The sequence below is a fragment of the Anser brachyrhynchus genome, assembly GCF_964034855.1.
Source record: "Anser brachyrhynchus genome assembly, chromosome: 4".
NCBI classification, from domain to species: domain Eukaryota; kingdom Metazoa; phylum Chordata; class Aves; order Anseriformes; family Anatidae; genus Anser; species Anser brachyrhynchus.
Genome location: NC_137698.1, coordinates 74,196,453 through 74,223,389, shown reverse-complemented (window position 1 = coordinate 74,223,389; position 26,937 = coordinate 74,196,453). Strand labels below are relative to the sequence as shown.

Sequence of the window (26,937 nt, the reverse complement as noted above, 5' to 3'; positions counted from 1 at the left end):
CTATAAAGGTATTTGTGGTCTGCAGGGAATTGTACAAAATGGATAGCCACTGTTACCTATGAATAACTTATTTGTCACATTTGAGTCATAACATTTCACAGCCTAATAAGGATAAATGTACAGTTTTATATGTTTAATTTACATACGTAAAACTGAACAGAGTGCTTCTGTGTGTATCATAGCAGCGTAAATAGCAGTAGATTCATGATAACAGCATTAGCTACAATAGATTCATGAATTACTATGTAATACATCCCTTTACAATTTCCACACAGCCCATATTTCTTCTCCCTCTGCTGTATGCTATATCTGGGAAGCTGGAGACTAAATATAGTATTCACTATGCCTTGAACTGGAATGGATGGATAGACTGAAGATTGCTTTCAAAATTATGTGTCTATCATGACATGAATATTCATCTTTGTCTCAAAGAAAATGTGTCCTTGGTTATTCCAACTTTTGTTAATCTTGGGTCACTGTGTTGGAAGGAAAGGAACACTTGTAGTATCAGAAAGAAAGCAAGGAGAAGCTTAACACTCTCTTCTTTTCTGTTCATAAGTACTTTCCATGTTTTTTCTATTCTATTTCTAATCACCCTCTACCATCCAGTGGGTGTAGACGTAGGACTGGTATGACCTTCCTCCTACAGCCAGGTTATCAAGGAGCTCAGGCAAGAGATGGATGCTATGTTGTCTGCTCCAAGGTTCATTCCTTTTTTTAGTCCAGTATAAAATTTGCAAGAGGTCGAGGAATGAAACTTGAAATTGCTTTTCCCAGATGAGTTCTCTAACCACTAGGCTAAGAAGGTGGAAGCTTTATTCATTCTTAGTTCTTTTAAAATATATGTATTAAAGTCTAAAATAAAGAATGCATACTAGACTCAGGAACCAGATAGTGAATAAGTTGCTATGTATGCTTTTCTTCAGTATTTTTCACTGGTTATATGCAAGACATTCTTCATGTTTCTGGTCTTATTTATTTATTTATTTATTTATTTATTTATTTATTTATTTATTTATTTATTTTCTGCCTGCATTTTTTTCTTCTTCTTCTTCTTCTACTGTGGTACTTTGTTCTCTGTCTGTATTATAGTGGTGACTTGTGCTATCAGATTTTGGATCATACTCTGATTGCTTCCTGCTTAAGCTTGAAAGTCTGACTCTCCCTGTTACATATCTTTTATATATAATGAATATGAAAATACATATGTATTTAACTTCAATTGTCAAGCACCCACATTGCAGACAGCCTCATGGCAAAGGGTGAACATTTTTTCAAGGCTCATAGCATTGCCTAGGAAAAATAGGAGGGAGCATGGAAAAGCTGGGAAATCAGTGGAAACTTGGGTATGTTTATTCAACATACCCTGTGAGGTATATCTGTATACCTTCCTCAGAATCATACCCTGAATTTAACATATTCAGGGAATAAAATTAGTTGAGAATTTTCAGTTAAAACATGTCTGTGTTTCATAAAAAAATTGCTTAGATCTATGTCAGATTTTGATTAACTGCTGTTGAGAACCAGGAAGGTTTTCAATCTGTCTGAAAAGCTATTTAGGAAACAAGAAACACAGAGGCCATTGTTTTGAGGAAGCTTTTGCATGTGTACTGCTTAGGACTTCCAGTCATGCAGGTCAGCTGTCTCCTCATATGGCCAGAAATCAGGAGAATGGAAAACCAATGGGAATTGGTTTTGGAATGGAAATAAGTAAATTCATGCTGCCCTGACAGACAGGTAGCCTAGCATTGAGAAATCTGTGATATCCCTAGGACAGAGCTGCCCAAATAGATGGTCCTGTCAACTCCTAATGAAAACTGTCATGTATCATGTCAATTTTATCCATTTGCTGCTGATTCTTGGGAAGCATATGTGATTTCTCTAGCACAAAGACTTGGTGTTTCTTATTTTTTTCAGGCTATCCTTTTTTTTTTTTTTTAATTTTGAGTTGTTTTGTTTTTCAGGAATTCTGTGGAATAGTAATTTTCATCTAAATGAATTTTCAGATCTGAACTTTTTTCTGTAAGTTTCTACTTAGTTACTTTCAGTCTAGTGTCTCTGCTCCTAATAGAAAGTATACATCAAATCTGGAGTTAAGTCCTGCATTTGTATTTTCAGACATAATTTTCTCTGGACTTTTTGCAAACATTTGACTTTTACCACCCTATAGTGCACTTTACCATAATAAGTAGACTTCACTAAAGAAATAACTAGAATTGGAGAAACTCTAACAGATACTGTGCACTTATGGAGAATAAATATTCAGGCATACAGTAGTTAAAACTATCAGAATAAAGTAAAATGAAATGTTCTGTGTGCTTCATGGTTTAAACCAAATCCCTTGAGATGAGAATAAGATTTAATGTGGACAGATTATTACACATCTGTTGACTGGGTTTGTGTGGATTTATGCATTCTTGGGAAACATCTGGTACTTAAAACTATCAGTGAGGATGACAGTCTATAAGTCTGATCCAGTATAGCAATTTCATTGCTACATAAGATCTGGAAAATCAAATGAATCCCTTTTTTCCAACAATTCTGAATTTAAATTTCTAAACATGAAATAATAGTGATTGCAACATTGTTTTAATGCAAACTGATAACAAGAACACCTACTACATAGTAATATGAAGATCCATATCTTTCTCTGCCAATTATGAAGAAAACATCACATAAGCAATTGTTTTACTTATTTCCATTTTAATATTTTAAGCAGAATCTACTTAAGAGACATTTATGCTTTAACTGAACTATTTCAAAGCAACTAGAAGTTACCAACTAAACCACTTCCAAAGTGTCAATTAGTACAGTTTAGCTCTCTTTTTATTGATATCCAAATGGCTTTTGAAATGCCAGCAAAATACTTTAACATAACTAGATGCTTGATAAGTTAATGAAATCCTAACCTGCTGTTTTCTAATGTCTAATGTTGAATTAGTGACATTATATCTTTTTTTCAGACAGTAATAATCTGACTTTTAATTACATTACAAAAGAAAACTTGTCATATTGTCTATAATTAATAGCTTAACTGAGGCAGCAAGTTATAACAATTAAAAGATTGTTGAAAAGAGCATTTATCTTTATCTTATTTTTTGTTTCCTTATGTTCTTTAAAATATAAATAGTATGCATATTATTCATGAAATTCTAAGCCCTTTTTTTTTTTTTTTCTGGAATTAATAGGACTCTTTACATTAAATTAAATTAAAGTAGGATCAGGCTGTAAGTATCTGCTTCTGTTTACTAAACAAACATGCAGTACCTTCATGGCACATTTGCCTGGACATAAGAAAATTTAATGATCACATGATATTAGCACACAATATCACCATCTGGTTTTGCATATCCTGATTTTTAGGTTTGTGGATACAGCTAGGGATTCCTTTTGTGATGCATGGGGAGAATTTGGTGACATGGTCCATGCTCCAGCTGTTGGCAAGGTAGTGAAGAATATCTTCATAATTTTCCTTCTTCGTTATATTCCCTCTTCTGCTGTGAGCGAACTCCAACCCATTATCTAGCTCTGCATCTGGTGTCACAAGCAGAGCTTGTGACTTTCCTTGTTATGTTTGTTGGGCCCACTTTGAAGAACAAAGACCTTTGGAGACAGACACAATGAATTTGACAAAACCAGACAAAAGCATCTTGCTAGCAGGCTTGCTAATGTGGTGAGGAGGACTCTAAACTAGATTGTTCTGGGAGTGGATACCAAAGCCCAAAGAGAAGTTTAGATACAGGGAAGAAAGGGAGGAAGCATTTGGAGGATAGCATGACAGTCTGAAGATACTCATACTTTCCTTGAGAGGAGAACATTGGTACCAAGCAGGAGGAGGAATTAGAGATATGTTCAGAGGTGCAGATCCGGTGGCTGTTTAGGAAAGCCAGTCAAAAAAAAGGGGGGGTGTTGTCCTTTCAAAGAAGGGGGGTTGTCCTTTCAAAAAAGAAAAAGCAGAGGCTCGACTGCACAAGACTTTGCCATAGGTGTTTTGGACCATACGACAGCCTATGGTCAAGTCTCACAAGTACCCCAGTGCCAGAATGAAATTTAGATAACCATACCTTACATTTCCCATTTGGTTCTTTCTTCTGAACTGAACAAGGACAAGGAAATATCCTTTGATACAAGTAATCTGAAGAATGAAACATAAAATCATACTCTGGAGAAGATAGTAAGAAAATTATATGTCATTACAATTTGATTGCTTGATTTAGATTCTTTTGGACTTGATAAGTCCAAAGAGTTTTACTTTAGCTTAAAACCATCTTCAAAGGAATGCCATAGGAGGATAGGAGTAATGACACTTTTTTTTCTCCACAAAAGTTCTTGCTGTATCTGATCTAGATATAAGATATCTATATCTGGTATAAGATCATCCTAATCATGACATAAATAAGATCTCTGAAACACAATGCTGATGAACTCCACTGACACTTCTTGGAATTATTCAACCTTCCTTTGACCATTATGTATCTTACCTAAACAAAATGTGGCTTTAGGATAGAAAGGAATACCAGACACACAAAATTAAAAGCCTCTGTCTTGTCTCAACTTCTGCAGAATGCAAATATGGTTTTAACATTGGTGATTGCACTGATATTACGAAAACATCTTGAAACTTTAAGATCTACTTGTGTAAACTCCTTGTGTATTATTCCTCTGTTACTGGAGCATTCACATTTGAAAGACTGGAAAGTGTAGAATATAGAGATTTTTTTCCTAATATCTTAGCATTTTATTCTCTTTGTGTTTGAATGACTTGTTAGAGTTTATATTACCGCCTTATTTTTTCTTCCTTCTCCTTCTCTTTTCCCTCTGATTCTAGTTCATGTATCTAATTTCAAAAAGAGAAATATTCACTCAACTGAGTGACCTGAGTACTGGGTAATTAAATTAAGCAATATCACATAATAGCTTGTGTATACAAATCTGTGCAATTACAGATCATCAGGCTTTTGCAAATCAAGGAACATAGCATAGTGATTTGCTGTAATCATACCAGGATGCACTTCCTGTTGTGTATGACAGCTTTGAACTCCGGACACTATAGAGATTAATTCTGACTGCCTCCTAATGAGGGAATAACTTTTTCACTGTTCCTCTGGGGAAAGAAATGATTCATAATTACTTTGAAATAGTTTCACATTTATGGGATTTTATTTTTGTAATTTTGGGTGTTTTGGAAGGTGTAGCATTGCATATCTGGCTCTTTTTTTTTTTTTTTTTTAAGTTGAATGAGCCTATGGTGTAGTACAAAAGCAGGGACACTATGAATAGTAAATCTGTCAAAGAATTATTAGGTTCTTCATATACAGACTGTGCTTTCAATTCCCCTTTAACACCTTATTACAAACATTTACACAACCCTCCAAACTTTAAGTAATATTTGACTCATTTTGAGAATAGTAAGTGAACATATGCTAGATTCTTCCCTGCTTCTGTTTCAGGCTCCATTGCAAGACTGGAGCATATTTACCTTATTTACCTCTCTATATTGTCAACCTCTTCTGAAACCTCTCTGAGGTAAAGAGGTTACTTTTTATTCATAGGGTATTGATGCAACCAGAGAAAGGATCTGTAACTAATTCAAACAGCCTGAAATGCAAATTATTGATTAATCAGATTATTTCTTCTTCCCTGAAGACTTTAATTCCCACTGCAATTTCTCCACCTGTGAAAGGTAATATGTGTTTATATCAAATACCATGGGCAAAGACTCTGGGAAATATCACCTTCCCAAAAGTAAAAGAATTTTTAAAATAATGTATCTAGTGTAATGGGATTGTTTATAATACTTCAGAATGTAGAGGGAGGGAAATCTGAATTTATTACAGATCAATACTAGATTCAGCTCTTAACTTCCATTATAACACATTTTGCTGGCAGTTCAGCATTTGAGCTCTGAATAGCTTTGGCTCAACCTTCAGTTATAATCCAAAGCCTGGTGTGTCTTATGGTCCATAAGACCATAAAGGCAAGTAGGTCAGCTCTTCTAAAAAGTAAAGGTACTTGTAATACTCTGTAATTCTAAAATCAGCAATCAGAGGTCAACAGAAATCTATTTGCATTGGAAAAATTTTTCTGAAAAATAAGTCTTTCTGACACACTCAACCTTGATTCTAGCAGTTTCTCTATGGCCATTCATTATGACACTGTGTCAGGAATAAAATATTTTTGTCTTACTACAATTGGTTATTTATTTAATTATTACATTGAAAAAAGTGAACAAATCATTAATTTTCTCCCATGGTTATTGAAGTTTTAAGACTGTGACAAAATAAAACATTTCCCTTTATACGCTGACAAAGTATAAAAGTGTTCTGTCAGTAACATTAGTTGAGCTAACTGAAGTTTTCTACTTACATTTTAAAATATCGGATAAGTACCTGTAATTTACTGTCATATGCCTCCCATATGTTGTGATTAAGAATAAGTTTATTCAAAATTGAAAAAGGAAAAAAATCCAACACACACACACACCAAAATATTTAATTATCTGTTTCCCTCAATAAATAAATAAATAAATAAATAAATAAATACAATGTTGTTTGATATATAGTTAAAGAGAGAAAAATATTGAATAAACCTAGTTAAAAATGTCATACTGGTGAAGGATCACATCAGACAGTACTTTTAAGTATACAGGTTCTGCAGAGAAATTTCTGTCTTTATTTAATGGATAAGGGAAGGGCTCAGTTGGAAGGGACCTACAAAGATCAACAAGTCCAGCTCCCTAAAAGCATATTCTCCCTAGAAGTTTATTCTCCAAAGGCCTGTTGAACATTGATAGGCATGGGGTAGCAACCACCTTGCCAGGAAGCCTGGTCCTGGGTGCTTGACCACCCTCACCTCAGAAAGATATTTTTCCTAATATTTAGTCTGAACCTCCTACAGCACAGCTTTATGCCACTGCCATTCTTCCTGTCATTGGTTACCAGGAAGAAGAGACTGGCACAGTCTGAGACTGAAACTTTCAGATGTCTCAGTCTGAAAACTGAATACGTTCATAACAAAAAAAGGAAAATTTTGCAATAAAATCGAAAATGACTCAATAATGGATAAGACATCATTCAGGCTATTCAAAATAGCTGGTTTTTTGTTTGTTTGTTTGTTTGTTTGTTTGTTTTGTTTTTTGTTTGTTCGTTTTTTTCACTCTAACCTTCTCCAGTAAGATCAGCAGAGGTAAGGTTACGAACACAATCGGTAATGATGTCAGGCAGAAATAAAAGGGTGGAACAAGGAAAGAACAAGATAGATACTACTAAAATAACTGCTTTCTTTAAATTGGCTGGATACGATAAATTTCAGCCTATATTCCTTGGAAAAATGGTTGAATTCATCTTAAAGCAATTATTGATCATTTTGAAGAGTCACCAAACCCCACCGAAGTTCCACACACAAGGAGCACAGCAAGGGAGAAAGTCAATTCTAGGAAGGAAAAAAAAAAAAAAAGAAAAAAAAAAGTCATGCTGGGATACAGAAATCAGCATTGATTGTGAGAATCATGAAATAAATCTTGTACAACTAAAGAAATATGTGCAGTAATTGCATGATTAAAGATGATCAGAAGACCACAAAACATGAGAAAAAGACTGCAGAAACTTGAACGGCATGCTCTCAAAGAACATGGAAGAGAGAGACAACAATCCTCTGCACCTGTGTCATTATAGTGAACTTATTCCTATGTCCTCTCTGTAGAAAGTGAGAAGGAATGGGGTTTAAGCAGCAACAAAAACAATCCAGATTACACAGCAAGAAGAGCGTTTCATCTGCAGAAGAAAACCCACTAGAATAGAACATATTTGGGAATTTCTGAAATCAGCAACTCTGCAAGTTTCTAAGAAAAAACTTAGAAAAATGTTTGTCATTAACATTTACATTTAATTAATCCTATCTCTAGGCCATAGATTGGAGACAGCACAAATGACTTCTTGAAATTCCATCCTGCCCCATTTTCTGTGATGAATCATTTTTAAACATTTACTCTTAATCAATTTGCAAGATACTGATATGAAAAAGTTAGGTAGTAAGACCTTGGGGGAAAAAAGTAATGAAAAATTTTTCTTTCAGTAGCCTATGCCCCAAACAAAGAAGTTTCAAATACAGAAGAAAACCAAATAACACAGAAGGGAATTCTTTTCTTGTAACAGTGCCACAATCAGGAAAGTCTAGCCAAAAAGGGGGTCAAATTGGCTGGTCAGCTTGAGTCAGCTTTCACTTCCCTGTTGGACTATAAAAGGCAACTCTAGGAAGATTTGAGATTGAAATAAATATATGCTAAGAAAGCATGATTATGACAGATCTGAATCATAAGAGTGACGAACATGAATGAATTATGATTAGGTCAGTAGAGATACATTTTTCTTTCATGGACAGCAGTTAAAATAGGAAAAAAGTATTTGATAATTCACAGTTGTGTTGATTTTACCGTCTCAGTGAACGGTATATTTTTGCTTTCATTTTTGGAATTAAGAGTTCTGAAGTTCTGTTCATACACCGTAAGCAAAACGAATCCTGGCTTTGTTCAAATTTGCACTGTGGTTGTCTAGTGACTTTGAGAAGCTAATTTACTGAATATGTTAATGATTGAAAAACATGAAGTTGAGTATTAGCTGCATGCAAAGATACATAGTAAATATTTGAGGATGAAACAAAATATATTGATTACATTTGTAAACTGAAATTTGGAGAATAAATAAACAAGAGTATTCAAAGCAAACTAAAACAATCAAAAACTGCAATTCATATATAAATATTTGGGGGTAGGTCCATTAAGTGATGTCAGCTGCAGTACCCTGTGAGCTACTTTCACTGGGATTCTGCCGGTTCATGTTATCTAAAGATTTAGCTTTTGATATTAATTGATAATATAGTTGTTGAAATAGGTTTTTAGTAGGCAAACTTTTTTTTTTTTTTAATAAGTTTTGACTTACATACTTCCTTAAATTGCTTCTAAAGCTTCCTCTGAAGATATTATCGAGTTTGGTCTTATTATATACATCTAATCTTAGTGTTGCCTTTTTTTTTCATGATTCCCAGTGGAAAACAAGTATCTGTGCAGTAGAGTGCATCTTTCAAGCCTTCCTTTCCTAAACTTCTCAGACAAATTACATATATACTACAGATAGGTCAAATGTTCAGACAAACAAATACTCCAGAGAGCAGCCCAAATAGCTGAATGCCAATAGCCTAATTGGGGGTGGGGGGGGGGGGTGGGGGGTGGATAAATAAATAAATTGAGAGAAAAAACTTAGTAATATCAAGAAATTCTGGAAGAGTAGTCAGGGGGCATAGAAGGACACTATTAAAGCAGTTATGGATGGTTCAACTTCCATTCCTGTGTCACAGTATGTAGAGCATCTACATATTCTGCTTATGCTGGACATCTCTTCCTACTTTCACCTCATGAAGCAAGGATGCTTTCAACACCAGGTATAGGCTATCTATCTTCAAATGGAAACTGGTACTTCAGGACCTCTATAAGAAAATAATATTTCACAAATACAGGAGTGGTACCTGTGGTACAGGAGAAGTGGTACAGGAGAAGTACCAGCTCCTTCTACATTCCTTCCCTCTGCCTCTCCCTCCTTCTCTCTCTCCTTCCTCCACGCTCCCCCTTTTTATTTCTTTTTCTTTATTTCTTTTTCTTTCTCTCTTTCTGTCTCTCTTTCTCTCTTCCTTTCTATCTATCACAAATAGATGAGTAGGCACAGTTAAGAGGCTGCTCTTATGCAGCTGCAGAAGACAAGGAATAAACTATTGAAGATGAGAGAAGGCAGATGTCAAAACACAATACTGCACCCTATGTACACCACGGATCCTCATAAGTGACTTCCATAAGAACCTAGGATATATCCTTCTGAACTTTCATTTCTAATGAAAATTTCTCTCTTGCCTTTCTAACAGACAGAGGAGATATATCAGGTTGGTGTACTGAGAACAGATGCTTGGCATCCAGAACATCGGGGTTCATTTCTGGACTGTGTCTCTACTGATAAAACAGCAAATTCATGCCTTCAGCTTCCTATTTTTCTACATAGCAAAAACAAAGCAGTAATAATAAAAAAAAAAATCCATAATTTCTTCATCATTAGATAAAGAAAATTTAGCTTTTTAATTCTATCTTAAAGTAGTAACAATTCATATTCTCAGTCAGAACATCAGGATCTGACCATCATGAGTAAGAAAAAGGCACAACTTAGACAAATCTGTTTAGACTTTGAGTTATATTTTGCAGCTGTTTGACAATCAGAAATCTTGGTGGTTTTTGGCATTCAATCTCATGACAGAAAAGAACAATTCTCTCTGCGCCTCACATTACATTTATTTAATCCTTTAAAATTTAACTACTGGTTTTGGTTTTAGTATCAGACACTATTGGCATAACATCTTAATATCTTCTGCCACTTGTGTAGTTATTTTAACTAAAATATAATTTTTTTTTTATAATCTTGTTTTCATATTACAAGTGAAAAAAAAATCAAAATCTAGTTTTCTGGCATATTTAAAATGTAATATTCTTCTGCTTTTGAAATCTGAAAATATTTATTTGATTTCTGTTTACTTTTTGAACCCTCAAACCACCCATGTATTCTTTTTTCTTTCATTTTACCATTGGTAGAAATGGATATTTAATGTTGATTTCTAGATTTTGATCAACTTTTAATTCATTCCAGGAAAACATTTTTGATTAAAATTTTTTCATCATGCTTGCATGTTTGTGCTATCTTCTAAATGGGAAGATTAATTAAAATTTGAAATGACAAGCCTATAATTTACTGTTGACTAGGTTCAGCCCAAAATATGATATTGTGAATAAGATATATATCCTGTCTTATAGTCAAATATCATCTCAGCTGAAGTATGTTGTACTGTTCTTACTGGCTTCATCGATACCTCTGGAACAATGTATACTGACAATGATGACAACCCAAATTTTACACTTGGAAGCTAGTTGCCTTAATCCATATTGAAGTGCTAATTATATGATTTCTGAAGTTGGCAATTATCTGCAGCTCCAAGGATTTCCGTGTCAGCTGCAGGTAAACATACTTTGAAGGCTTACCACAGCTCATCAGAAAAAATCTCCTTGGTAATATTGAATGCTATGTTACAGAATAGATGTCCCTCAATAATATAAATCTGCATAAAATGTGAAATTACACATTGTGTTCATCTTTGAAGAGAATGCATTTTATAAGCTGACAAAAGAAATTCTGTGAAGGTGTAATATAAAACACAAACAACAGCAACAACAAATCCACAGGGAGAAAAAAAAATGTTTTTGAAACATTTCTTTAATCAGTAGAAATCCCTGTATCTTCTAATGTCAATTAACATTTATAGCTTTTAGGCAATATGTATAATTGATATTTCTGTGTGGCAATTAATCTGTCCATTCCCAACATTCCACAACAATAGCAAAGTATTGGTGATCAGAAGGTTAAGGAGGAAAAAAAAAAAAAGGAGCTACAGCTGATTTACCAGGAAAACACAGTGATTTCTTGGAAGAATTTTAGTGACTATGAAGTATTATTACCAACAGAAAAGACGTAAGAAAAATAAGCTGACTTTATGATCTCTATCAACATAAGTAAATTCTATATTGAATAAACCTATTTTGAAACTAGGATGCAAGGTTATTCTCTTATGCAAAAGTACAAATTGCAGCCATGTATTAAAACTGTCTGGAAGAGGGTGCTAGCATGATTTCATGTCAGCAGTGTGTATTCATCTAGTTATTAATCTTTTGATTTCCATAAAATCATAGGCAAAAGATGTCAAATATACTTTAAGAAATTATCTAGTCTCTTGCCCTGTTCCAAGGATGACACCTAAATGATTCCTGTCTGAAGGCTTGTGTTTAATGCTGTTGTACATTAATATACTTTACCACAGTATATCAGTTATCAACCTTTCTCTTCTCCCATATAGTAATATTTTCCTCATGAACATCCTGTTACAGATCTTAAGAAAAATTGTGTTCCACGTCCTCCACAAGGCATACAAAATCATGTGATACAAAATAAAATATTATAATAATGTTGTTCTCCCAGAAGGATTTTTTTTATTTTTATTTTTTTAACTGTCTTCCCTTATGAAAAAAGCTTCTTCAAAGGTATTTTTTCTACTTTAAAAATATGCTGGCCTTTTACAGACATGACTAAATAACTGAAATTTATCATTATATTCCAATATGTAAGAATTTCTACCCAAAGTAATGTAAGCATTTGGGTTTACACAATCATTAAAGACAATTAAAAATTTTCCTTGAGGTGAGAAACACTATTTGTTTTATATCTTGAGAAAACAACTTTTTATTGTTTAATAGAATGGAAAACTATGGAGAAGTTTTATTTTATTTTATTTATTGGAAACTCATGGCGAAATTTAACTGCAGGGTCAGTTTAAATGGATGAATCATGACAGTAAGAACCAGGTCTGCTGCATTTTGTGAGGGAACAAGCCTGCAAAAATGCCTCTTGTAGGTCCAGTGTCCTGTCTCCTGACATTTGCTGTTCACCAGCTGATGTCTACTGACCCTCACAAGCCATGCCAGTGTTAGAGCATATGCTTTAAGGCTACTCTTCAGTTGGCTTTATTAAGGGGCCCACACCAAATGATGGTGTGGGCCATAGGCAGTAGTGATGGACAAAATGTGGTAGCACTACATCACTGTCCATATATGTCTTTTGTGGTTCCTTCCACCTGGGATGGGGTTTACCTGAGACATAAAGATATGAGCGGGATTACAGGCAGCTTTGAGAACTTGAATCATTTCCATCTAAGTTCAGTATGGACATGAGGCTGATGTCCAGTCTTGAGGAGGTGGATGTCATCATGGTGTGTCATATCTGGATACTTTCATTGCATGGCACATTTCAGAGAAAAATAAAAAAATAAAAAAATTCTACAACCTGGATTCCAGGTGGAGGAATTTGGGTAAGGAAAGTTACCAGCCTGCTCTTGAGTGGAAGAAGCCACATGGCCATGGTCAATTAACCAGATTAACTAGAAGAATACTACAGAAGTCTCTGCTGGCAGGAATGAAGCAGAGTAGAGTGGTTATGAACAGTTGATGCTGGAAGCTGTTAAACATAACTGCTGCTGCCACCTTCTGGGGTTGGCAGTCTGGTATCTCTCTCAATTTAAATCAAAATGTTTGAAAACAAGCTATTTAAAAGTATCTTAGAGTTAAGAGGTCAAATACTGCTTAAAGGTACATAGAGACACCAAAAGAAAAAGTCTGAATCTTCTGTGATTAATAAATAATTATACATTGTTAGAGTTATAGTCTTACAGCTCTGAGATATTTATAAATGGTCTGAGAGGCATTTATTACAGAGGTCTAAATGAATACATCTTTACAGGCTTTTTTGTTGTTGTTGTTGTTTATATCTTGTTGTTTTTTGGTAGACCTTGTAAATGTGCCTCCATTTGGAGTGCATGAAATCTGAAAGCAGGCTTCCCAGGATAGAAACATCCAGCTGGAAAGCTTTCCTGGAAGTTGCTGAGTGTTATTGTAGTAACACTGTCTTCCAGAAAGCAATGTTAGCTTCTACCATCTGAAATATCCATTCCAATTTGCTCATTATAAAACCTTGGGGCCAAGTGTGGCCCTATAATTCTGTGCCGTGTTGTATGGAAGTGGAAGAGGTATTTTCCATGAGCTGAACAGGGCTGATGGTAGGTTGGTCCCAGGGTATGAGGCTGTGGTGATGAGTGAGGTTATGGTTTGAGGTGGGAAGAAGCAGATGTGTAAGGCTGCACAGTTGTTTATAAGAAATTCCAAGATTAACATAGCATGAATCAGGCATTCATTCATTTAGATGAGTTGAAATGAGACAGAAAAAGTCCATGAGATTATCTGGGATGAATGTATTAACAGAGATAGAGGTGAAGTCATGAGGCTGAAACTAAAGTTGGGTATGTAATTCTGATCATATTAGAGGTTCTCAATAGCTCTAGGAAATGAGAAAGAGTATGCATTTCAACACAGTGTGTGTGATGTGTAGTCTTGAATTCAGGTTGTTGGATGAAGATAAACATCTTTAATTGTATTTAGCAACCAAAATATGGAGTATAAATCCACCAACATAAAAATTTCTTTTGAAATCTGAGCATCCAGCTTTTTTCTCTCTCATACAAAAGTTTGATTTCGAGTGCTTTGATTCATATGTAATATTTTCAAAAACAGAAAAGAAAAAAAATTAACTGCACTCCTCAAAGCACTCTCACTTGTTAATTGCACAACAAAGCCATCCAACATGAGTGATCAAGTTCACTGGTTATCTCGTCAAAACCCACAATCAGGGGACTATTCCAGCCCTTAATTAGAGCATCAGTAAAGAAGTTAAGCCAATAAAATATTTAGCTCATTCCACTTAATCAGTTCCTCAGAATTAGACAGAAATAATCTCTTCCTAACTGGCAGTTAAGGATGCATAAAGGGATTATCAAAGAAAGAGACCTGAATATGTGCATTTTATTTAGCAGTCAAAAAAAAAGATGGTCATTTTAGAAATCTACGTTTATACTTCATCTCCTTTCTCTTGATCATGAGATTCTTGTGGCTGGCAGAGTCAGGTTTTTAAAGCATCACATGCACTTCATTCTGCACATTCTTCCGTTTCCAGTGTCTGCTCTTGGAGGAGGTTTGTTGTCAGAACAAAACTCCCCTCTGTGACCCACCCATTCCCATTTGTTCTATGAGAGCTGAGGTGCCTCACTCGGCAGTATAGACTGCATATAGACTGTGTAGGCAGATGTGTTGGCCACAGCAGATGTGAATCAGCCTCTATTTGGACACATTTGGTAAGGCATTCAGCTGTCACTCTCTTAGATCAACAGCTGTATAATGGGGATAATATTCAAGGTTTTGCTCTAGAGTAAGCAGGAGTAAGACTTAAGAGCAGGTCTCACACCAACTTTCTATATAAAAGCCTTCCAAAACATGAATACTTTCCAATAAAACCAGAGGGCAACCCAACAGAGCTGTGGAACATAAGTAATAATATCAACGCACATCAGTGGAAGTCATGTAATGTCATGTAATGTATTGTCATGTACATGTACATGACAATGTAATGTACATTACAATGTAATGTACATGTCATGTAATTTTTCTGTCAATGTATACAGGCTTAGGAAGCAGCTGGATGTGACTGAGGTGACTAAATCTCTTTTTAGATTAAAACCACGGGCTGGGTAAATTTCGTTTCCATGCTTTTAATGATGTCTTATTGAATTATCCATATCAATCAGGAGTTTCTTAGGATTTAAGGAGGTAAAGGGTGGCATAGGCACTACTACATCATGTTGCATGGACACAGGCACTATCTTACCTGATGATAAAGGGCAGTAAATTCTCTTCTCTGCATATTCTCCCTCCTCTATCTTCCACATTTTTATTAGGAAAATTTATGGTATATTTCAAAACTGAATCTGAATCTCCAGCCAGTCCCTCGAACTAACAGACCATAAATTGTTTGTTAACCTTGAGACTCTTGACAGCAGGGTCTCTATGAGGGCAAATTCTCACCATTGTATATTTTGTTTCTAACCTGATGTGCTCTGCCAGACTCTCTGATAGTATAATGGATCAAGCTCCCTGGATCCATGAAGCTGCACAAATTTAGACACCTATGGTAAATTTGGACTGGTATGAAAAAAGCTACTTTCAATACAGGGATGAGATTGTTGCTAGTGCTACATTAAGTGAAACTGAATTGGATCGGGTAAAAAGTAGAATGTGAATAGAAGAAAAACTCAGTCTTTTCTGTAGTTGTTGGACAAAAAGGAGAACAATGAGAACAATGTCTAACCGGGCTGCTTGCACTGGAATGGGAAGAAGCATCTTTCTGTGAAAGAGACGGAAAACAAAATAAAAGAAAACAAAATCACTCAGTGTAGCTTTAGAAGAGAAAGTTAAGAAGGGAGGAAGTAGGACAGCTACTGTCTGCTTTGGCTGGAATGTGGCCTATGATGACTCCAGTGACACTTGATCAATTTATGAACTTTGTTGTATTACATTCAGCAGACAATGCATATGTCAGCTTTTCCATTTCCCATGACAATGGGCAAGTGTTATATTACATTCACTCAAGAGTATGAATACCAGCAAAGTTTGGCCACCCTAAATCATAATGAATTCACTTTTGCATAGTCCTACCTAGATATATTGTCTATCCATTGTGAGTAGTGTCACTCTCTGACTTTTTTTTTCTTTTTTTTTTTCAGTCTTTTGAGAAGACTGATGGAATGCTGATGTGTTAGGAACTGCAAAATCAGATTTTGTAGCTCTTCAAGGTCAATTTCTCCTGATCAACATCCCCTGCCTATCCTAGCTTTCTCCCAAAAATTCCTAATAGTCTTAGAAAACGCATATTAGAGGACCCTGTATTCACTGCTTTCTCACAGCTAAGTTTAAGCTATATGCTTGCCCTGCTAATACCTCTGCTGACTTCAGTAAAACAACAGAATACACCATAATGGGCGACCAGGCCTCTTCTTCTTTGTCTAAGAAAACGCTGGGCATACATAAGTAATAAAATAACTTTTATGCCTTTGGTGAAAAATTTTCAGAATTAATGAAAACCTGTATTTTTCAAAGACTCCTGCAAACCATAATATATATATATATATTTTTTTTTTTTCATCAGCCAAGAAGGTAAAATTACCAGTTTCACAGATAACAGATTATAAGGGTCTAAATTCCTGAGCAATACCCTGTTGTCAGTCATCTTTGCTCACCATCTGTTGCGTGTTGTTAACCTTCTCTTCTCTTGACAGAATCTGTAGTAAGGGATTAGGATTTACAGAGTATTAAAGACTATATAAACCTTTGTCTGGCATAGCAGAGGGTAAATTGTAGCTGAATGACACTGTTGATTTCTGAAACAGCAGAAGTAATCTTCAGGATTTTCATATGTGTACATGGTTGGGTTGGGTTGAACTTTGCTGCATTTGGGAGGTACATAATAATGATTAGTCCAGTTTAATCTTTTTTTTCTTCTTTCCTGAGTTAATCTAAAAATTAATAGTCCAATAAGGAATATTCCACCTAGAAAATGGGTGGAATATTACTACAGATGTAGTAATTCATAAGCATATTGGTAGCCAGTTCCCTGAGCTGAACAGAGTTTCTATTTCCTTGTCTGCTGAAATACTGGGCATTATCTTACATACCAGGTAACAGTAGTTGGGTGTAAGGTAATGATTGTCTGCTGACCAGCTAACAGTTCTATTTTACAAACCTTTTAACATCTTGTCTCTATTTTCTTTGATAAAAATTTACAATAAAAAAAAAAAAAAGAAGAAAAAAAAGAAAAAAGAGAGAGAGAGAGAAAAAAAACAAAACTGGCTGCATTTTTTTGGGAAATTTTTACCTAACTTTTAAGTGTAATGGCAGCCAAATATGTAAGAAGAAAATCACCTGTGTGAAACTGGTATTTGATGGTTTTATTTCAGTTAAAAAATGGTGTAACACATAAAATATTTCACCATGTTGTGACCTGAAGCTTCTGAGCTTCACAGAATATGAAACTGCAGACATAGTGACTTGATTTGAAACATCTCAAAAAAATAAGCATTGCTTGAGTTCATGTTTCATAATTTGAATTTTAAAGAATGGAGATCACATTTGCCTCTGGATTATTTACCACTTATAATAAGAAATTTGTATGTAATGCAGTGCTTGATAAGACTGGAACTCAGTCTGAGATACTTTTATTTGGAAGTAAAATCTCTACTGGGGACTGAAGACACAATGTGAGAGGGAAGCAGGAAAATAAGAACAGGAAAATTGCAGTCAGAAAGAATTATGACAAAGATTATGACAAGAAGAGAATTATGACAAAGATTATATATTATACTTATTACATAAAATCCTTATTTTACAAAAACATATATATATAATGGTATATGTTGTAATATATATAATAGCATCGTATTTGAATGCAACCGCTATGACAATGTGCTATAAAATGGAATGGGGAAAAATTACATGTTCTTCAAAAGCAGAGGTATTTGGATGACTTGGGGATGGATATTTGTCCGTATATTACTTGGGAAAGCAAAGGTAATGATTGCCCTCAAATGATATGGAATTCTAATGAATGCAAACAGTCTAATTGTGAGCAATTAATATTCAGTTAGGCAAATGGGGTAATTCATGCTTCCCAGATAAACAATTGCCAACTTCTCTGTGGCAGAGGGTGAGGACCTTGAGGAAAGATTTATGACTTTAAGGTTTACTGTCATATGCAAGTTACTATGCACCTGCAGAAGACAACAAACTCTGGAACACTCAAGCATTTTAAACACATTGCCTTTCCACTCATGCCAAAAATATGATTAATTTAGATACTCTTCAAAGTGGTGGAAAATTTCATAGGTTTGATTCCTGTTTCTATTTAAGAAATTGAGTTCCATGTATAGTTTTTAAAAACTCAAATTTGAAAATAGGTATATTCTAAAAATGCAGGAATACAAGAAAAACAATGGTATTCCACTTATTGAGGAGGTGGAAACCAAAATTAATCTGGATATTTATTTTAACTTGTATTTTTTTCAAATTTAAAAGTAATTTACAGCGTTACAAAGTCAGTATCTGGTTAAAATCACAGCTTATTGCCTCAAGCAATGATAAATAAAAGAGAACAAAAAAAAAAAGGGAGAGAGAGAAGACAATTTGACTAACGTGGTTTGTGCCATGGGACATTATCTGTCAGAGTTCTGGATAAAGTGACCATCCGAAGGTACACAGAAGGTCCAAGATTTGATGAACCACATAACTGACTTTACGAAGATGAATATAGGCATAACCTCAGTATAAGTGATAGTTCTTATAAGAATTCAGCTAGCAGTTAGATACTGCTTTCAAGTGCTGTTATGCAAGCAGTAATGTTAATGGCATTTATTTGTGTACAAATCAAAAGCTGACATTATCGTGGTAGGTTAAACTAGATAGACGTTTGACTTTCTGCACTTCTAAAAGACCCAGAATAAAGCACCTCTAGCATCTCTTGGAAGACAGTTTCTCTGGCCACCATGATACACGATCCACATGTGAGAGCAGGATCCACTTTTCTTCAGAAGAATCTCATTGAACTCTGACTTGGCAAAGTCAAGAGGTGGAACTCAACCTCTTCGTTTTGAAAAATTGGCCCCATGGGTTTTTATTCATATTTTAAGATTCACACAACTGTTTGAAGAAAGAAGAGGTGAGAAGGGCAGAAAACCTTTTTCTAAATGGTTCTTGTAGTTCTATCCAAGACTTCAACAATAGAAAAGATGATAGATAAGATGCCCCTGACCGATAAGGCTCTTCCTTTCCTTTAGATACCTTCCAAGTCATGTAACGATGAAACCTGCAGATTCTTAATTCTTTGGAACACCTTTTGAACTCATGACTTTTAGATATTGAACTTTTAAATGAGATATGTAACAACCATGCTGGAGATTGTATTTCAGTGATATTTCAGTATCCTTCTTTAACCATGCCTCAGAATATGAATGTATTATTATCTTCCTTTTCCTGAAGTCTTCCTAAAGTACTTTTAGTTTATTTTTATTTTTATTGTTAATTTAATTCTATTTAGTTATTTTTCTTTTTATTTGTTATTTATTTTTATTTTTATATTTTTTTAATTTTCATTTTAATTTCTTCTTTGCTCCTTTCAGATGTTCTGTTTTCTGGAGTTGTTTATACATTTTTACATGGTGAATAGTCAATACTAAAGGGCTTGCTTACAATTTTGTCCCAGGGTCCTCCAATAAAATTTAAAACTACCTTCCAGTTTCACCAGTTTATCTCCCTTTTATGCCTTCTGAAATGAAAATTTGCTAGCACAGAATATTGAAGATCCCATCATACCAACCTGCGGATCAGGCTTGTTAGTCACATGTAATTTAACATTCCATTCTGAAGTATCAGCTTTTTGAGACAGACTTCTTTCCAGCTGGCAAGCATTTTTGGGAGGGATGGGGATTGTGCGGAGTTGTTGTTATTGTTGTTATTGTGTTGAATAGTTAAAGGGTTGGAATACATAGGACTGTCTTGCCTCAATTAGCAAGACCGCTTTACCCCCCACCTAACCCATGGGAATAGAACCCCCACTGGAGAGCATGACCTTCAGTCACCCTAAAATGGTTCCTCTAAACCTGTCCTCTGTGAGAGTACCTTTCTGAAAGGCATTCACTTATTTAACAGGGCTAGAAAAAAAAAAAATAAAATAAAAAAACATGCATAGAACAGATGGAAATCAGTCTTCCAACCCTTTGTCTTACCTTTTTGCTTGTTTTTATTAGAATCAACCTAACTGGTCTTGTGGGTCTCAAGCAGTCTCATAGGGCTTGGTGCAAGATATGTTAGCTAAAGTCTTTTTATTGAAGACTATGTAATCCAGAGCAGTGGCTATACGCGTCTACAGGGAAAAAGCAACTATTGCTTCAGACCTCTGAGAAGTGTTTTTTACCCTACTGTATTTTTGGAGGGACTTAAGTTTCTTCAATTTTGAAGTAATAGTTTTCTGCTGTAGTGAATAGACTTTAGTACCCATAGTTGAAGCCCAGATGCCCAAATTCCTTAGTCTAGAAGACAAAACGATAAATTATATTTCATGTGCACATATATGTGTATAAACCTCTTAGCTAGAGACAAAACGTAAGTATATGCTTTCTGGGAGAAGAAAGAAAAGAAGGGGTGTGGAAGGAGAAGAGAATGGCATGATCCATAGAAATGGAGAGTGAAATGAGTTTCTATTAAAGCTTAACAAGTTAAAATATCAAGCTGTACGTGTTTTTCCATAATGCTAAAATAAAACGAGAATTGAGTTTATCAGGTTCCCAGTTTGCTTTACAGGCTGGCTTCCCTCCATGGATTGATCTCCCTGGATACATCATGTATAGGGTGGTGTACTGTGAAAATACCAATTACAAGCTGGTGTTGGATTTCTCAGCTAGCAACATGAAGTTTTTAGTGGAAAACACTTACTTTATGATAGTTGAATGAAACACCAGATTTCCCAAACATGAGCATACTCTGTCCAGACTGATGCTTAATAGTGTCATTTCTCAGAAGTAGCCTCATCCTGCAGACTCTTATGAAAAATGACATTTCAGTTCAGCCTGAATTTAGGGAAAGCGAGTTTATCCAGGCTGCAACCAACAGAGTATGTTATCTATTCTATATTTTTACAGTGCATTATCTTCCTTATGCATCTAACGGTTGTTGTTGTTGTTACTGACTTGGAATTTTATATGATAAATCTGTGAATCTTACAGGGTCCTTAGGAGTTCTTAGAAACAGACTTACAGACTTAGGGGTCTGACTTGTTTTTCACCTTTATCCACCGATGAAAGAATCAGTATACATCCCATACAATTCACAAAACATCTGAACAATAGTATGTTGCAGTCATAATAGCGGGAGATTAGATTAGTTAGCATATCTGAAAAGATGTATGCTTTGAAGTAGATACAATACATGGTTTTACATGAAAATTTATAAAAGCTTCTGGATATTGAGAAGCCTAAAAGGGTAAAATCCAGAACTATCTTGCAGTCTTTCTGTGTGCTCACCTGGTTTCAGAATTTCTGCTAGTTCTGAATAAAGATAGTTTTAAATTAGCTACAAAAAAATACAGAGTTTTGGTCTCTCTGGCATAAGAGTATCAATCAGATTTAAGTTGTTATTCCATTTTCCTTGTTAGAAGCATTCACTTTTCTGTATACTCCACTAATTAAATGCTTGTCAGACTATCTATCCATGTCAATTTTACAAATGAAACAACATTATGCTGCTTTCTTCCAAGAAATGTCGAAACTAAGAACAATGTTCATATCACCTTGCTAGTCTCAAAATCAGGATATTTAATGATTATAATGTATCATTCTCATGGTGAAATTGCTGCACATTTATCAACTAAATCAGAAGAAGACCCCCAAATTCCTCAACTGTTCACTCAAAATGTGTTTTAAAATTCTCTCCTTGCATTTTTACAGAACTCCAGTCAAGCCTCTTCTTGTTTTGGTTTATATTTTGAATGAAAAATAATGTAATTTTAGATAAGAAAATGTGGCTTCGGTGTATTCTAAATGAAAAGTTATATTTGAAGTAGGAGTTCATTATACAGCAAACAAGTCCTAGGGCTGGGAAGCTCTCTAAGTGGTGTTCTTGAATTTGCATTTTTGCTTAAAGCTTGAATAAGTAATATTTTCCCAGCTTTGTAGAATAGGTACAGTGAAGGTAATGATTTGCACTTGAATGAGGAGTATATACAATAGCTGAAGAACTAGTTTAGTATTAAACTTTTGGTGCAATTAATTACCTAGTCCTGAATCCAGTAAAAGACTTTGGTGCCTAAAAGAAGTGTATTGAAGCATCAAACTGCTAAGTGTCTGGCTCTCACAATGAAACCAAGGATGCCTTACTGTGTATATAGGCTCTTTTTGTGTGTGTGTGTACAGTGTTTGAAAATATTCTGCATGTGTATGCTTTAAAAAATGTCTGAGTACCATCAGCTCATATTTGTACAATTTAATCTTAGATTAGCACCAGAAATTGCACTAATGTGGTACTGAACCTTAAGATAGCAAAGCCATGTCTTTTTGCAAAAGAAAGCAAGCAGTAATATGGCTTTTCTGACCCTGGAATCAGTTCAGCCTCTGTTGGTTTGAGAATTTGTGCAGAGCATTACCTGGCATAGGTTAACATCCCTGCAGATTATTCAAATGGAATCTGAAACAGTCAGCTGGCTGAACTGGGAGGTGTGGAAATGCAACCCAACATAGCTTCACAAAGAGCTGGATGACAGGAGATACTCAGAACAAGGTATGAAAATAACTTTCCTGTTCTGTGGCTGAGGCCTCTCTGCACATCATAAACAGTTGTAAGACTTGAAAGCAGATGATTATTTTCTGTCTTTCAACAAACTCTCCTCACTCCCCTAATTAAAACAAAACAAAACAAAAAACAGTGTTTTTAGTGCAGCCTGCCTTATACTAGCAGTTTTGGGACGAACAACTCACAGCTGCAGACTCCTTTCAAGTATTATTATTTCTGCAGGTTTCATGACATGAAAGCATAACACAGCTTTCTGGCACAGAGCTTTCTGAACAGGCATTTCTGGCTTAGGTGCCTAATAATTCCTGCAGACCCCACATCATTATGTCCTGAATATCCATGGTTCTGTTCTTTCATCTGCAGATACATTTATTTTTTAAAATTAGTTAATGAAGAATTTCTGATTCAGGTGCATTAGTATTAGAGAGCTGTAAGACACGCGTGGCTTCTTAATTAAAAGAAAAGAACTTATTCTGTCTTTGGGCTACAGATTATAACGTGTTTGTGTGGGCTTTTGGGTAGTGCCCATATTAGAAGATCAGAACCGAGTTGCATCCTATCAGTCTAGAGATTCACAGCTGAGATGTTTTGGGGGAGAGAGAGGGTACTTTAAATCAGAGAGGTAATGTACAAGAAGAAAGTTACTAGCAGAGAAGCAGAAGTAAATCTGTAGGAGGCTGTTAACTGAAGAAAAAATCTCCGTGAATAATTTTTAAATAGCTCATTGCAAGCTGAAGGGTGCCTTAGCTGGAAGTGGCTAGGAAAGTAAGGTTTTGGTCATGGTTGTCATCTGGGATTTAGAAGATTTCAGGTTAGTTCATGTTCCTGTCTCTGCCTCCAAGATGCACATTAAGCCACTGTTTTTTCCACAATTCTTCATTTTTTCTTGTTTATAATAAACTCTTTGTCCCCTGCTTGCTTGCTCTGGTCTTTCTACCATCTATCACTAATTCTTTTTCTAGCAAACGATGCTTTTCTGTTACAATTAGGTAAATGAACCTAAAACACTGGTCTCCCTTTACAAATACTGCCCTTGCAAAAGCTCTGCTAATCGGTACTAGAAAGAAATCCATTCTGGACAGAAATTGAAGTGATGACTGTCATTAGACTTCTTTTTGAAAAGGAATTTTTTTTGGCATTCTTTGTAACATGTTAGTTGATTCAGTTGTAAGTAACCATTTTTGGGTACTACAAGGTCCACAGCAGTCAGCTGTGATACCAAACATAATTCTTTTTAATGGACATCGCTCAATACTGTATTATACACAGGTTTTGTAGCTTCTTAGATGTTTATCATGACTGAGGCATAAAAGATCAATAATTACAAATACTGAAAAAAGATAATTTTAACCTTGTGGTCCTGGAGGAATAAACCTTTCCTAACTAAGCTCTTTAACAGAAGACAAACAAGACATTTTCAAAAAATAAAAATAAAAATCAATTAGCAATAACAATACCTTCATTATTTTTAATAAGTCTCTCAAATAAGATGAACTTTTCTGTTTTGCACAGTGTTGGATGTCTGCGGTAAGAACCTTACTTCCAGTATGACATTAATAATAAGGAATTTATAGTTGAAATATATTTTAACAACATCAATAAACTATATTCTAACTAAATGACTTTACTGCCTCCAGACTCTACTTCTGGATTTTAATTCTGATAGGTGTGGATAAAAACATCAGTAGAATGACTGAGTCTGAAACCATCCCTAACGAATTATCACATTGGGTCAGGCTTAACAACGAAAGTTAATACAATTCTTTCTGAAAACAGCAGCTTATTTTGTATTAATGTTCCCAACCTCGATAAAATTCACCTCTCAAAATGTCCAGCAGATATCAAGTGTTGCTATTCGGACTTATTACTTATGGATTTTTATTTCTCTGTGTGTTGTCTCTTTCTGTGTTGTATTTAAATGGAAATTTTACAACTGAGGGGACACAGTAAGGATGACTTAATTGCATTTCCAAAAGGGCATATTTCTGTTCTATATCACCTTTGCACAGATTTGAAGAAAAAAAGAAAAAAAAAACAACTGTATTCCAAATTTCAGTTCAGTACTGCATAACAGTCCTCTTATTATTATTCTGTAAAATGAGTTGTTCTCTGCTGTTCTCTGCTCTTCTTAGCATATTTAATCTTTACTTGATATGTCACTAAAGTTAACCTTCTACATCCATAGAATGTTATTTCATGTCAAGACCTCACAATAATGCCTTCACCTTCTTACAATTAAAGTCTGCAGTACTTACCTAAATAGTAACTTCTAAAAGGGAAAAGCACCTGTGGTGTGTTGCTTTCCACTGTGGAATCTCCTTTGGGGTATTTTATTTAAATCTGCAGGAGAACAGCTCAGCATGTGCAGGGTCACAACAATGTTGACCTCTTGATTGAGGGCAGGAATAGTAGAGAAAATTCTCTGTAGGTCTGGCAAAAAAAAAAGAGTTCTTCAGCAGAAAGATTAGTCCTTTGTCCTCACTCCTTTAGTTCTTTGGCTAGAAAGCTTATGCTATCTCTCCAGCTGGCTAAAAAAGTGTAACAGTTAGGACTTGATGTACTGTATCAATAATGGCCTTAGAAAGGCATTTTTGTACTGGTAGGCTGAGATAGACTAAACTCAAGTGGGATGAGCACAGCCACCTTTGAGCAGGAAACAAGTTATTCACACTGGTGCACTTCGGCCAAGATAACATGCTGCTTTTCTTTGCCTCCTGTTAACCAGCTGTGCTCCGTAGCAGGATGGTGAGTTCAAGCAAACCAGTTGAACTAGGGAGCTCCCAGTTTGGAGACAGCTTGCAGCTGGACAGGCCAGATGTTTTGACACAGCAGAGATACCTGAATTTTAACATTTGGACTGTACAGTGACAAGTGGGTACTGTGGAAGAGGATCTGATTTTCCCAACATGGTTAATGGGAAAATGCTTAGATTAGTTAATGCTAACTCCAAAGAGAGGAAATGAAAATCTGATGCTTTTGGGATTTAGGTGCTACAGTCCATACTTCAGAACTGCGAGTAACAATTCATGTTTTGTATTTGTTGTGAGAGTCCTCTAAAGATAAATATGCTTTAGATGTAAATGGCACCCTTTCTTTCAGAGGCTTACTTTACCCCAGAGGTAAAGCAGAGCCTTTTCTATGCACAGCATTCTCCAGTCTGGGAGACTTTTTTCATCCCGTATTTCCCTGTGATCAAACTATTAACTGAACCATGGGGAAAGAGTGCGACAGCAGTGTATATTCCTATTTCAGGAATGCTTTCATCATACTCTGGACCACAGACAATAAGACTTGGTGCTTGCTTATCAAAGCATCCAGCTGGTGGGAGGGTGTTAAAAGGATTCAGTCCTTTCTCGCAGGGCAGTTGTATTTTAGCCAGGTATGACTGCTTCAGAGCAAAACTGTAGGAAAGGGAATATTCCAGGATCCAAAGGGTTACCAGCTGCCTACTTTGCATTTCTTTTTAGCTTCACTTTCTACTTTTGAAACTATACCTACATGTCAAAAACTAAGAAGCTTGTTTGCCAAAGTGAAGCTCACACGAGCTCCTGAAAAACCAACAGTGACTTAAGGCACTTATCTTTCCAAGTCAAGGCTTATGAAAAATGGATATTTCATTTGTAAAAGTTGGGATATTAAAATCCCATTTAAAATATGTTCTCTAGAATGCATTCACTAAGTTTTTATATGCAGAGCATGTAATGAGATGGCATGTATTTATCTCTCACTTGAAGTGAACTGCGCAATTCTACTCTATGGAGTTAATTACAAACTTGCATTGACTGAAATGCATACCACTGTGTGTATTCTGCATGTGAGATCTTAAAAGCAATGAGAGCTTTCAGTGCATTTGGCAGGTCATTTGACATAAAGGAAGAGTCTGACTCAATAAGAGGAAAGCTGTTCAGGCATGCGATGTCAAGATAAGCTCCCAGCTGAAGAAGACTTGAAACTACTGCAATAAACCTCATTCATGAGAATACAATGGAGCCAAATCTGTAATTAGATTGTGTTGAAATGTGTTAGAGCACAGTGCTGCTAAACTGAGTGGAAGAGTGAGAAGAGGTGAGGATACACGGAAGAAAATG

General features: G+C 35.4%; 1 long non-coding RNA gene across 1 annotated transcript; it reads right to left on the bottom strand.

Annotated features, from left to right (window-relative positions):
* Window positions 1-3,126: 3,126 nt before the first annotated feature.
* LOC308194411 lies at window positions 3,127-25,742 on the bottom strand. The gene is made up of 3 exons (XR_013950515.1): window positions 25,105-25,742; window positions 4,065-4,135; window positions 3,127-3,603 (listed from the first exon to the last, which is right to left on the bottom strand). It is a non-coding gene; the product is annotated as an uncharacterized lncRNA (long non-coding RNA).
* Between the last annotated feature and the right edge of the window lie 1,195 nt (window positions 25,743-26,937).